Raw genomic sequence first — 14,727 nt, 5'->3', positions numbered from 1 at the left:
ACTTGGGCCAGAAAGGAGCTCTGAGAGGCTGAGCAGCATAAATATAGAAAGCACAAATTTGCATCACAAGCAACAGCATCATCATCCTGCTTTTGGAAAGGCCGCATATCTCCTCTTACGGGATTCAAACTCAATTAGTGATATTTGGGATTTCAGGCTGCAGTATATTTCCGTTTATTTTTCCTTTCCCTTGCCTGCACATAAAAAAATAGAATGATGGAGACATTTGCTTCTGTCTAGCCACTGTTATTGATTGTCGAAACATTTGACATTTCTCTTCATGTGGTTGTTTGAGGAGTATATGAGTGTATCCGCAAAGTCTCCCGATGGAGTGGAAAACCAGGCGCAAACACCCCCCTTAGGCTGCACATCAAGTGACGTGGCTGTGCTCGGCGGGACAAACGTGGAAAAAAAAATGTAATAAAAATACAGTCGGCGGCTCATATTCGCACAACAGGCGACTGAACCTCGAGCACATAATCCTGCTGCAGTAATATATCCAAAACTGGCATGATGACGTTCCGGGATGATGTAAACGGGATTACAAATTGAATATTTAACACAGAGTAAAATATTATTTATTGTTAATGACTTTTAGAAAGCCTGCGGGAGACTGATTCATGATTTGCCAACATTCGAATGACTCACCTTGTATTCCACTATCTGGGAGTGGGTGTTTGGCTTCATGGGAGCAGCACCCAAAAACCATTAATAACCGCCCCCCCCACCCCCCCTATTTTCTTTCCTTCCCCCACAGACATGAGAAATTATCTCCTCTACTATGTCACGTCCTCTCCTCCTGTCCACTGCACGCCTCTTTACTTTCATCATTCCATCCTCATTTGGAGTCTCCAATGCACCCCCCCCCCGCCAACCTAATCCTGTTCGCCATCCACCTCCCTTCCGGCACCTCCATTACGGCCGCTATAGTGATGATAATACCACATCGAGAGGGTGCTATCCCTGCCCGCCCTCCCCTCTATCATCTTCTTTGCTCACATTCAAATCATGGGGAAAATCCATTTGAGAATTCACGTGAGAGGAACAGAAAATTGAAAGTTGACCCTGAAATGGGACCCTGTCAGCTGGCCAACAGGTGGCCACTGACAGACCCTCTCTAATCATTGTGCCGAGTCTGGAACAAAACACACACACACACACACTCAGACACATCCCCCCTTTTGATTGGCCTCCTTCACCTGATGGCCTGGATGCTGATTCTAGTGTGTGTGTGTGTGTGTGTGTGTGTGTGTGTGAGGGTGGAGGAGGGGCAAAGCAAGCCTGCTTTGCACCTGTCTGATGATCCCACCTATGCCCGGTCGGATCGAGAGTCATTTTATCGGCTTCCTGCAACCACATGGTCCTGAAGACCACGGATGACAAATTAAAGTTGGCCCGGGCTGACTCTCTACTCCCGTAAAATCAGGTCTAATTCGTGGCGCAGGTGTTGGAACGCAATTTTGGTGTATTGGAAAAAAAATTGGTGCACGTCTGACGACATCATCCGCAAGGGGAGATCTTGCAGTTTATCTAGCAATGTCATGCACGGACTTCATTGACTCTATTTTCGCGATGTCAAGCGAAAATAGGGCCTCAGGTGTCATTTTGTAAATTAGAGCCCCTAAATTTTCCGTCAACTCCAGATGATGTGGATCTGGTCCTCTTGTCATCTGGACCTCCTCCTCCTTCTCCTCTACTAACTCCTTTACACTCTTTTGTCCTCAACCTCCACACACACACACACACACGCAAATTCGCTTCATGAGTGATCAGTCTCTCCTTGAATGCCTCTTCACAATTTCCCAGACGCTACAACTGTAATTCTGTATTTCACTCCCTCTCTATCCTGTATGTATTAGTTCGAACACTCTTGTTGGTTTCAAATTATTTTTTTCCAATCACACAAACAAATGAAAAAGCAACCCCATTGTTGAGCTTCGCATCGAACCATGCAGGTGTGCCATGGCGCCAACAGGTGTCGCTAGAAACGAATAAAAGCATAGAGAAAAAAAATTGACAGATCTCAGACAAGGCCAAAAAAAATCCAGCATTTGCGTGCTTGAATTTTGTCATTTATTAAAGTGTCATAAATTGAGAAATCAACATGAAATGCCATTAAAATATCAACCAAGTGAGATCATTTTATCTCCAAAACGAATGGAAAGATTCATTTAAAAATGCATTTTTATGAACGCGTGAGTGCAAAACGCTCTAATTATGATCTTTAGGCAAAAGAGAACAGAAAGAAAAAGATAAGCGATAAAGCGAGCTGCAGTGCAGAGCAGGAAGTAATTTTAACCATCATTTAACTTTTCTATTATTCTCCGAAGCGGGAGCTCTATAATAGCAATTATAGCCGTCACGTTCAAAACATATCAAATCAACCTTCCACGTCCATCAAAAAGATGTGAACTTCGTATAATGTAAGGAGACACCAAACGAGAAGGAGTTATCGGCATCTTTTTTCACGCAATTGCATTGTCCTATTGTCCTCGACGGGATACTTTGACGCCACAGTTTGGTCAACGATGGGTCAACGAAGGGGCGGCCATTGTTGTCCAGTGTAAGACAAGCAGGGATAATCATTGTACAAGACGAGTCCGGACTTGCCGAAGATTGTCGGATGACGCAAAGTTGAGGGCTGACCGCTTTGGTTTGCTGCTGGATGAGCAGTTTGCTCGCAAGGCGGCGACTACCTTGACCTTTTATGAACACACGACAGCATTTACGAGGGTGAAACAGACATTCTGCGAACTTCTATGAATTTTCTCGATTTTGAGGATATAATACATAATATATATAATGTGTAATATAAAAATGATGTATAGGATAGCGGTTGGTGCAGGTGTGGGCAAACTACGGCCCGGGGGCCACTTGTGGCCCGTTCAACGTTTTAATCCGGCCCGTCGAACTTGAAAATAATGAAATAGATAAACCTTGTTAATATTTTATTTTCTAAATACTGTGGTGCGTCAAAGACAGATATTTTGTTGTTATGGTGTTGCTCACTTTCATTTAAAATTATTTTTTTTTTTTTTTTTTTTATCCGATCCATCTGTCCTCTGTCAAATTTTAGAACCCATTGTGGCCCGCCATTCAAAATGTTTGCTCACCCCTGGGTTAACTTCTGCTCGCTTGAGTGACCTGATTCGTGAAATAATTTCTACATTGCAGAATAGAGTGGCTATTAAAAGTCTACACACCCCAGGTTACATCATCAAATGAGCTCAAGATCAAATATTTTGCAACTCTCACCTTTAATGTGACTTACAACCTGATTATTTCAGTTGTTCATTTTTACTTCCCTTCTACATTTTTTTTTTTTTAAATAATTTGACAGGTTATCACAGCTACCAGAATGGACTGTATTTTATTTCTTATTTGATATTTTTTTCCCAAATTATATATTATAAGATTATATCCACGAAATTACTAAATAATGCCGAGTCATCACACGTTGACAGAAACCAGTGGAAAATTCCACATGCGACCTCATGCCACCAATAGATGACCGCTCCTGCGACATCTTATGTCAATACGTTTAGAGGGATTAAGCCAAAATCAACGGCAGCCTCTTTCCTTCTGGTTGCATATCAGCGGATATCCGCAAACATTCATCTTGTCGCTTGACGCCGTCGGAACACACACGGAGTCATCGCCAAGCTGAATCGGTTTAACTTCAACTCTCCTTTACAGTCGGTCACCTGCGTCAATAATCGTTGGATGGAACTCTTCCTCTAGATAAGCTCATGTCTCTGTTTAATGGGGTGAGAATTTTTTTCTAAAAATAAATAAATTGCGACGGTATCGTGTATCACGCCGTTTGTGTGACCGTTGGGTGCATGTTTGTCCTTGTTGGAATTAGCTGCAAACATCCTCCTTCATGTTGCTGTCATCTTTCATTTCTGACAGCATCGCCGGGGCAAGTTTGGACTTGTTCGAGCATCCCTCCCAAGGTCTGAGGCATGCGCTCGCGCACACACACGTTGAAACACACGAATGCACACACACACTCTTCTCCAATCAAACCAAAATCCTGCGAATGCCCCGCGACAAAATGACTGATTTTGATTTTAAGTGAAAGCGGCTCTTGAGACGAGGCCAATCATGTGTGCGGTTGCAGCTAAAGAGGCTGCAGTCGCCGCCGCTAACTTGTCTCATCTTCGGTCATTAGCCAGAGTGACATTTTGTGTGTCCTTTTTTGGGGCAATTATTTGTAGGACGGCACAAATTCAGAATCTGATTGCCGTTCGGCTGAGTTTCAACCATCCGTTTTCACGGACGCTTATGCAGGTTGTCACGGCGGAGCTAAAGCCTATCCTAGATGACTTTGGCAGACTCCACCCTGGATTGGTCGCCAGTAAATCTCAGGTGACCGCTCACAGCCACGCTGACTGTGAGTGGGAATTGAACCCACGAGGCGTGTTTAATTTTGAAGCATCTCCATCGTAAAACATCCCAAAATAGCCAACATGTGAAAATACTACTCTTCATTGATTGGTCATCATTTTGTCCAAATCCAAATTTAGAGTTTTGCGCCTTCAGTGTAGAACCATATTGCGCCTCCAACCTCCCACATCACGGATCAGATATGAGATGAGGAGTCGCTTTTGGCTGGCCGTGATTGAATTGTGAGGCTGTGAACACTCCCACAGCGGCGCAACGCTCCCTTTGCAAAATGACAAACATCTTCTCTCAATCTTCTTGGGAGAACTGAGCGAGCCATAATCTACTTTCCATTTCCGTAGACTGATTTTGGATGATCGTCTTCCATTTCTTGACAGCGAGAACGTGAGAAAAGGTATTCAGGAATACTTTGAAATGTGCATAACAATAGAAATAATATCATTATCACTTTCAAAGCGTTCAGTAAATTTACTCCCATCAATAAATAAGCCATTCCCTGTGCTACATATTCCTTGATCGTCATGCTCATTTTTTGGCCCATTATCTCTGAACAATGTTTTGTTTTGGCTATTTATGTACATGGGAATAACAATGAGGAGCTCAAACGTTTTTGAAAATGACATTTTGAACGATCCACACCCGTGAATGGATGCGCATACAATTATAGGAAACAAGCGCCTTTCGTCAAAGAGGAAGACCAATTGGGGCGCATGCATATAATCTTTTTCGATTGACCTGACGTGCATGTTATAGTCTTATCAGTTGTTTTGCGATCAGACGTTGAATTCTGTCGTTCACCATTCCACCGCATTTGTGTTCAAGTAACAGAAGGAATTGCAATCACACATGGTATAAAAGAGGGTTAGAAATCACCTATCCGTATACTTCTCAACGTGTTGGGCAAACCCAACAAAAGCGACACGCTGATTCTCGAACTTGTCGCATCACTCCTTTTAAATCCCACTTTGACCAATTTGCCCTAAACACTTTTCCTGTCTTTTCAGCCTGAAACGCCAACCGACTAGGTACATAAAACCCCTCGTCGTTGACCCCACTACATAAACCCAACATCCCTGGTAAGCGGCGCAGTCGACACAGACACAACAAGAAACGATGCTTCGCCGACAGGCATGTCGGCTCCTTTATTAGACGGGGCGGCTTGCAGCAGTTGAATGGGCCCCTGCCAGTTGTCTGAGGTGGTCGGAGCTATACATGGGTGAGTGTCTCGGCAGGCAGCTATTGTTATGCTAAATCGAGGTTTGAATGAAAGAGGATGGGCAGGACACACACATAAAACAGAAGAAAACACGAGGCGGGGATGGAGGGCAGCACCCGACCACCTCAGAGATGGCACGTATGGGAGCAAGCACCTTTATGAGCGACCTCAATTCACTTTTTTTTTTAATTACGACTCACTCTATTATTCCCACTTCATACCTAAAATGAACTTCCGCTCTCGCGCTAAAACACAAGCCTTCATAAAAGTACCTGCTTTGATCTGACCAGTACGTGACGGTAGCGATGGGTAAATGAAGCTTTAAATCTGCTTCATGAGCCAGTTGTAGTATTTTTGGAGTCCAGTAGATGGCACTCTCAGTTCAACATTGGGCTGAAAGCACACTGGCTCGCCATTTTTTAAACCCTTTATTTAAAGCAACAGTGGACTCAAAAAAAACAACAACTGGTTCGTGAAGCAAATTTGAAGCTTCATTTTACCATCGCTGCCTGACGGGTCTTTAAGTGAAAAATTTCAGTGCACAAACCTCACGAAGGGTCTGTCGGAACAGAAAAGCACACTGAGTGGATTCTAATGTGACCAATTCCAATTGAACAAGTGAATCTCATTCCGTGCACAGCATCGTTAAAATGACAAGCTGGAGCGTTACATATCGGCCCGATCATGCAGTAAACATCACAACAAAAAGCACCAAAATCGCAATTTGCTTTATTCGCAAATAGGTGTGTGGCGGTGATGTGCGTTGAAGTCAAATCGGCGTCAGATATTAAAAAAATAGGAGATTAACCTGTATTTCTATTTTTACCTTAATTGAAACTTTTGTTTTCAAAGCTTTAATTGATTTTACTCTGTTCAACAATGTGATAGCAAAAAAATATCATAATTATAATTTTTATGATATTTTTTTACAAATTTTATTATAATTATATGTTTTATTTTTATATTAAAAAGCATAGCATAACCTTGGATTTAAAAGGGCTGGGTATCAATTCAAATTTCCAAAATCAGTTTGATTCGATAAACAACGGCCCGATTTTCAATTCACGATTCACTTTCACTGATTTTCGATTCAATCAAGAGTTCCATGCAGTACCAATTTTACTTTCAGCATTCGCAGAAAAACCAATGCTGCAATTACATACAAACTTCTTAGTATATTAACAAAAAAAAATACATTAATAATTTAATCCAATGCAGTTACATTAATCATTTACATTTTATATAACATGACCTTATCAAAATAATAAATAAATCTGCCTTCACGCTTGTTGGCTCTGACTTCATCATTTTGGTTCAATACGCGACTTTCGCGCAGTGACAAGATCTCACGTGACCTGCGAAGTCATGTAAATTTATGGGGAAAAAGACGTTATTAAAAGTATTGATACATGAAAACGATTTTGGCCTATGAAAAGGAAAATCGATTTTTTTTAAAACCCAGCTAAGGCTAGGTTTGTTTAACATGTTTATATTGTTATGTTACGACTATGTTATTAACATGTTATGAAAGCCCGGGCAGGGCGGCACTGCCTCCCCTGACCGCACATACCCAACATTAGGTACTTCCTGTACTCTAATACAGCGGTGGGAAAAATACGACCTGATGGCCACATAAATTCACCAAAATCCAATTTGACATTCAGCATATCATTATTTAGTAAACAGCAGCAACTCTAAACAACGTAGATGTCTGTAAAAGCATTGAAGATGCATTTCACCCGTATACATTTATCAGGAGCAAAATGGCAATTGTGTCACTTCATGGAGACACAAAGCGTTTGTCATCTGGCTGTCTTGAGCGGGGAGGCCAAACAAAGGGTTAAAAGCCTCTGTCTGCCTGATAACCCTCCACCGTTAAAAGCCCTTCAGAAAGACGTGACGTGTGTGAGGTAATCAGTAAAAGATTCAAGTGTGCCGGAGAGAGTGTGTACACCCACACGCGTACACATCAGTGAATGGACGCACAAGAGAAAGAAAAAGGAGGGAAAAGACAGAGCAAAGGAGGGAAGACGAGAATAAACACTCCTCATCAGCCGCTTTCCTCACTCTTGTTGAACCGCCTCGTTTGTTTGCTTACTTCCTGCTGCCTCGCTGCTCTGTGAGAGTCATTCTTGCAGGTTTTAAAAGTTCTCCCGCCTTCCAGCACGCCTCGCTGATCAGAAGATGGCGAATCCGCGTTTCTTCTTCCTTCTAGGTGTTGAATACCTGTTACTTTCACACACCTGTGGCAGAATGACTTGATTGAGACAATGATATGAAAAGGCAACGTCCAAAAATGAAAGGAAATCAACTGATTTCGAGTCACTCAACCAAACATAAACTTCATTCCAAAAACATAACACATGCCCAAATGATCTTGTTTCCCACTCTTCCACAAAATAAACACTTGAATGAGTAATTTGGAGCGTGTGTGAGTGTGTGTGACTTAAACAGAAAAACACGGCGGAAGAATCCCTGTCGACCGAGACGATGAAAACCAAAATCGTTTTACGATCATGTTTTTTGTTGTTGTTGCAACGGATAATGATTCACGTGTAAACCACCCGAGATTGGAACACAAACACAAGCTGCAACACAGCAAAAAAAATAATAATACATCTAAATTAAATTAAATTAAATTAAATTAAATTAAATTAAATTAAATTAAATTAAATTAAATTAAATTAAATTAAATTAAATTAAATTAAATTAAATTAAATTCCGGATTGCTTCTGCCATTTTTTTCATATAGTTGGCAGAAAGTTGTATGGGCATAATCCATAATCATTTAGAATCTAAACTGTGCCAATGGGGAAAAAAATCATTTAATTTCTCAAAGTTTCAAATTAATATGTTCCCTCATACATTGCATCCATGTATTTTCAATTGAAACCTGTTAAACATGTTTGCGTCAACTCAAAAGAACTGTTTTTTTGTTTTTTTATTATTGGTGTCTCAATTGCTCTCTGACTCTGTGAAATGGAAAAAAAAAAAAATTCCGGAACATAAACGCTAGTAAGCGAGTGAAACTAACTTTAAGGTACCGGTAGTACAATTGCAACATAACCTAATCCTTTGTTTCAGTTTTGGAGCGATTGAATTTCGTCTTTACATAAAAAAAGAAGAAAGCATGTGAAACCTTCATATACTCACTTACACAATCACACACACACACCTGAGTGCCAACTGTAGTTTGTGGGTAGTTGGCCTCTTCTCCCCGGTCTCCCAGAGGAGCCGAGATGTTAACTGGCATTGTTGGGGGGCTGAGCCGAGTGATGGTGTTTAATAGCTCATGATTACTCTGGAGAGGGGAGCCCGTAATTACAACCACAAATGATTTCACGCCCCTCACCCTCACCCTGAGCTCTGATCCTAATCACAGGGAAGCACAGAAGGAGTGTAGCTGAGGAATTGGAGATCGGACAAAAGATGTTCTTTCTTTGTTTGCCGACAGGAGATGGTAAACATGAAATGTCGTGTATTGAACCCCCCTAAGAAAAAAAATCAATCAAATACACCAAAATGGTTTGACACCACATTTTTGGTCGTCTAAAATGGAGTTTACTTTTGTCAGCAAATTGCGAGATGCAGATTCCCTAATCATGCTAAACCTGACCAAAATATGAAGATGCACTTGTTTTTACATCAAACACATTTCCACTCTCGATCACCAAATTATCAAGTGCGTCTGGGGCGCGACAGTTCCTTGCGCCGGAATGCCCAGTGAGGCGCATTGCGGTCCTGAACGCACTAAAAATGAGTTTGTACGCCAATTGTTGCCCGAGTGTTCACGAACAACAACTCTATTCTTCATTGCATTTTGTCTTAGCTCAGTGCTTTTCAATTATTTTCAGTTACGCCCCCCCCCTCTCAGCAAAAAGAAAACAATTCACGCCCCCCACCACCACCCACTCTCCACCGCAACTATAAATTATAGCATTTTCGTTGCAAAACAAACCTAAACGTAGAGTTAATACTTGCTGCGCACAATGGGCAAGGAGTGCACCACCGCCACCTACTGGAGTGGATGTGAAATGACACTTTATTGTAGTACGGTGGGAAAAAAAAATCATGTTCCCTTCAGCATCAAGGAAGATTTGGTTCATCCATTTTTTTTTCTAACTGCTGGCATTTACCTTCTGAAGCATTTGACCCAAGGGTGATTTGAACAAAAGGGGTCCGATGACTGACCTGTGCGGGACACCCACATGTCATGGCCATTCGATCACTCTTAACAATTCCCGACGACATCCTTAAGATCATTTACAGTACGGGAATTGCAACGAAGCATCAATCAGCGTTCGTCGTCAATTCAATACTTTTTGTTTTTTCGTGCTCAGCAACCGCGTTTAGAAGCATGCGCACATGCAATCTCTATTCAGTTCCTCACCAAGCAAAATTAGAAGCACCATTTACGCAACATAACCCCTCACAGTGGGAGTCTCAGCTTCTGCCAGATTTCTCTAATAAAGCCGAGTGACGTCAATCTTCCGAGGGTTTATTTGTCACTGCTCCTTTTATGTGCATTTCTTTCAACAGTTAAATGTAGATTACTGCCTTTACACAATAAAAGTCCAAAAAGGATGCCCCGCCCCCCACTTTTTTTTTTGCACATTTCCATCAGTTTAACGTCTTTTTAACTTTTGTGATCCCCGGCATGACAGCCCGCAGCAGACGTACAGCTGCACATGCATTGCAAACGCTAAACAATCAAAGTGAGTTAGCATTCTGCCCGCACGGCCCCCTTTTCGCCCGCGCCATGCCAGCCCGCCAGCTAGGCACACAAACGCACAATGGCCAGACTACATGTCCTTAAAGGAGGCGCAGACAAACAGAGGAATGTTGGGAGAGGACGGCGCAAAGCGTACGTCTGCCCACATCAGCCGGCGCTCAATAGAGATTGGCCAGGAACGCGTAAACTGGCACCGCGGGAGTGAAATAGTAAAATGGCTCTTCTCTTCTTCACTTTTATTGTGACTCTTAAATCTGAAAAAGGGGGAAAATGCCGGAGCCTAAACCGATTTCTGACACTTTCGCCAAGAACTGACTCACATTTGCATTTTACTGCCGCGGCGAGCGATCGGTTCGTTTCACCATCACATCGAAAACAACGAACAATAGCGATCGCGAGACGTGGTTTGAATCTTTCCTAGGGTCAGCTCGGTTTTTATTATTTAAATTTTTGCTAATCCCAACTTGGGTGTTGTGGAGTTATGATCGTGGTTGTTTTTGATTTATTTATTTATTTTAGTTATTATTTATTTATTTATTTATTTTTTGCTTTGTATTTTCAGCCACCCTTTTTGTTACAAGATAGCCTGTCGCTTGGGGTGAAATAAAAAAAATAAATAAATAAGGATAGGGCTAAATTGTCTTTCGTTGAATTATTTATTTCTTCAAAGTCCAGATTCAGTTTGACGAACCTAATAATTTGACGATGATTCAGAATTTTTTTAAATACTTTTACTCATTAAAACCTCATGAAAATAAAAAATAACAACTTTCTAAAAACTCCTCTGTACAGTCCAAATGTAAGCAACACATAAGCATCCGGAGAAGCAAACACCAAAAAAAGACAACCAACAGAGAAAGCAACATAAAACGTCTCATACAACAAACGATAATACGGGATAACCAGAACAAATTTGCATAATTGCATCCAACTCTTTTATCGTTTCTTATCTACCTCAGCAACGCTGCCTGTTAATTATGTTTTGTCTTGACATCTTTAGAAGTCTAAGGTCGTACACTCGGTTTGATTTCTCTTTCTTACTCTTCTATTGCGTTTTTCCTTCACCTTTTCCCGGCGGACGCATTTGATCGCGTTGTTCTCTAGTGGCTAATTTGACTGTTCTCCTTGCCAGGGAGCCTAAGGAGTGTGTGCGTGTGTGTGTGTTGCTTCTCCCCTGCTAGCTGCTGTTATACAACATAGCTCCTGCTTCTACATACAAACACCTCACTTGCCAGAAATCACGTGCACAAACGCACGTACAATCACAGCCTCGATTCGTTTCATTCATATTTTTGCAGAGCTTGGATTTGTTTTGCCAAAAGCATGCATCATGACTAAAAAAAAACTGCTTTGTTGTTTTGTGCAATACTGGTAAAGATGATTACAAGATAAGGTCACTGTTTGCGCCCCCCCCCCTCCTCCTCCGCCTGGATCTCCGCCTGACAGACATGCGGACAGGCATGAAGCTAAGGCTAAGCAGCGATTGGTTCCGGCAGGCGGCGTCTAATCAGCCATCAAGCATGAGGCCCTGAAGTGGCTCTGACAAGCCGGGACACAGCACACTCACCACGTAATGCATATGTAGCTCCACACGCAAATTGCATGCAAATGGGAAGTCAAATGCAAAAAAAAAAAAAAAAAAAAAAGGGCCACGCGTTGGTGAATATGCATTAAAGCATCAGACGTAAAATGTGATAGCGATCGCCGCGTTCTAATGGGAGTGCTTTGAACTCTGAGCAGCAGAGCACAGGATGTGCTATGGCAAGGTGGTGCGCTAAGCACATACAGCATCGAGTCTCACACACACACACACACACACAGCGCTGAAGTCTTACCTGTCAGAGGCAGGTGTGGTCTCAGAAGACCCAATCAGTTTTAATTAACCCCTTGTGGTGGAGGTTGGATCTTGGGGGCGGAGGGGCGGGGGGGGGGTAGTGCGGGTGAGAACAAGAAAACCAAGTGAGGAGAAATTTCTGGTTGTCATCAGAAGGAGGCGTGGGTGAGAAATGAGAATTTACGCATGAACAAAGGCGGTGTAGCTTGTATAAAAAATGGAAGAGTAAAAAAGTGGAATAGAGGTCAGGGTTGGAACATCTGCCTTGCAGTTCAGAAGCCCGGTGTTTGAATTTTTTTCTGGTGTTAGTGTGAGTATTTAGTTTTTTTTCCCCCACATTCTATCCGTTCGTCAATTGTGCGGGCATCTGCTCTGTCAAGATTTGATAGACACTTGTGATAGCCAATCAGATGGCGAGTTGGTTACAGTGAGCCTTCTCGCTGGCCTTACGCTGACGGCGATGAACGCGTTGTGTGATTGGATACTCACTCGTGAAGGGGGCGGCAGCATACGGAATCGACACATCCGGGAAGTCGTAACTGGCGACCGTTGGAAAATGTAAAATATATTCTTGATTTTTTAAAACCACAATGGCTAAAGGAGGGAAAAGTGTGGATTTAATTGCAGATACACTTTCAGGGGGATTCAAAGGGGGATTTATTCAAGTCGGACTAAGTAGGTCTTCACTGGAGGACCACATGTGAAATGCACGACCCACCACTGATATTTTTCCATCCATCAGAACCGCCCGCGATTCACCCTAAAATCCAATTAATTAAAGCAAACAAACAGGACCGGACCGTCTTTTTTTTTTCAATTTGGCTGATAAATAACTAAACATCTTCGTCACCTTCCACCGCAGTGAATCAGAAGGTGTCGGGGTGTCATTTTCACCCAGTAGACATACACATAGACACACGCACTCACGTATTCATTATTGAAAGGTGCGTGGTTAGAGTGATCAAGACTTGGAAGATTGGATGTCGCGCCACTGTCATGCTTGCGTAATTAGAGGTGACTTCCTGATAGGATAGTGAGGTCATGTCATGTCACAGCCGGCAAACAGGTGTGGTTGTAAAACAACTATGAAACGCTATTGGGAAGGGGGAGGGGCTAGCTAAAGGAAGCGCAAGATTAGAATTCATAAATGCATATGTGCACAATTCCTGTGTTTGTGTGTGTTTTTCGGAGTGTGTCTGAAGCCACCCGACTACATGGCTGTCAAAAGTGTGTGTGCGGTGTATCGCTCCCCCGGTGAGCCAAATGCTTCAGCGCTTCACAAAGCAAATCGCAGCTAATCAAATAAGAGCCCTCAGCAGTGTGCAGACATTGTGAGAATGGAAGAAGTGTGTGTGTGTGTGTGCGTGCGTGGGGGTGCGTGTGCGTGTGTGTTTGTGTGAAGGTGGGGGTGGCAATCCAGCGACTTTAAGAGATCTTGGATGATACACGGGGGTGGAGGGATACACACCTGCGCGACGCATGGGTGGAAGGATTTTTGTCACTCATTTCCGCACAAACGCACACTTGCAGCAAGTGTACATTTTGTCGGGTTAGTTCAAACACATCGTTTGTCCAAAAATTCTCGACGTTGCAGGTCTTTCATTAGTGGCCTTGTGGGAGATTTCAAGGTCTGTCTGGTGACTTCTTGAAGAGAGAATTTTTGTTTGGTCCACTTTGCGGAGAGTGTGTGGTGAAAGGATGAGAAAATGACTGCGAGGAGATGAAAAGGAAACTCACGAATGTAACGTTCTGTAGGCAAACTACGGCCCGGGGGCCACATGCGGTCCGTTAAACGTTTTAATCCGGCCCGCCAAAATTGGAAAAAAATTAAGTGTAAACCTTGTGAATATTTTATTTTCTAAACACTGTGGTGCGTGAAATACATATATTTTGTTGTAATGTTTTATTCACTTTCATTTAAAATGTTTTTTTTTCCTCAGATGAGGTGAGATTACCAAAACACTCCATCCATCTGCTCCCCTCTATCAAATTTTAGAACCCACTGTGGCCCGCCAATCAAAAAGTTTGCCCAGCCCTGCTCTATCTGGTTCTTTTGATGAAAAAACTGAAAATTCAAGCTGAACCAATCAGGGGGGGGGGGAGTCGATGTTCCACTATCCAGTGAATCTAGGTACGTAAAACATCGAGTCACTTCAGGACAGAAACTTTACAAGCTCCCCAGGCTTGAAACTTAAGAACTCACAGTACTCAAACCAGGAACTTTATAGCTGCATTTGAAAGATACTCCCCCTTAAAGTCACTTTTTTCTCTGCTGCCTGGCACCGATCGCGACGCCGTGTGAGTGGCAGAGCTCCAGAGTGCGCCTGGCTCGCTTTTCGACACCCTCACCCTTCTGACACACTGCCCTGTGTCTCCATCCACTTGGGGTGGGCACGAGCGTGCGTGGGGTTGGCAGCGTGCAATTGTATCAATGTGTGTGTGTGTGGTCGTGTGTGTGCGTGTACTTGTGGCAGCTGTGTACCTCCTCCTTTCTGCCTGCTGGACAATCAGCCTCTCCCCGCGACCACAGAGACCAAA

The sequence above is a fragment of the Idiotropiscis lumnitzeri genome, chromosome 20 (assembly GCF_059441095.1).
Source record: "Idiotropiscis lumnitzeri isolate Australia: NSW breed Sydney's pygmy pipehorse chromosome 20, RoL_Ilum_1.0, whole genome shotgun sequence".
Taxonomy (NCBI): Eukaryota; Metazoa; Chordata; class Actinopteri; order Syngnathiformes; family Syngnathidae; genus Idiotropiscis; species Idiotropiscis lumnitzeri.
Note: the sequence above shows the minus strand (reverse complement) of the source record.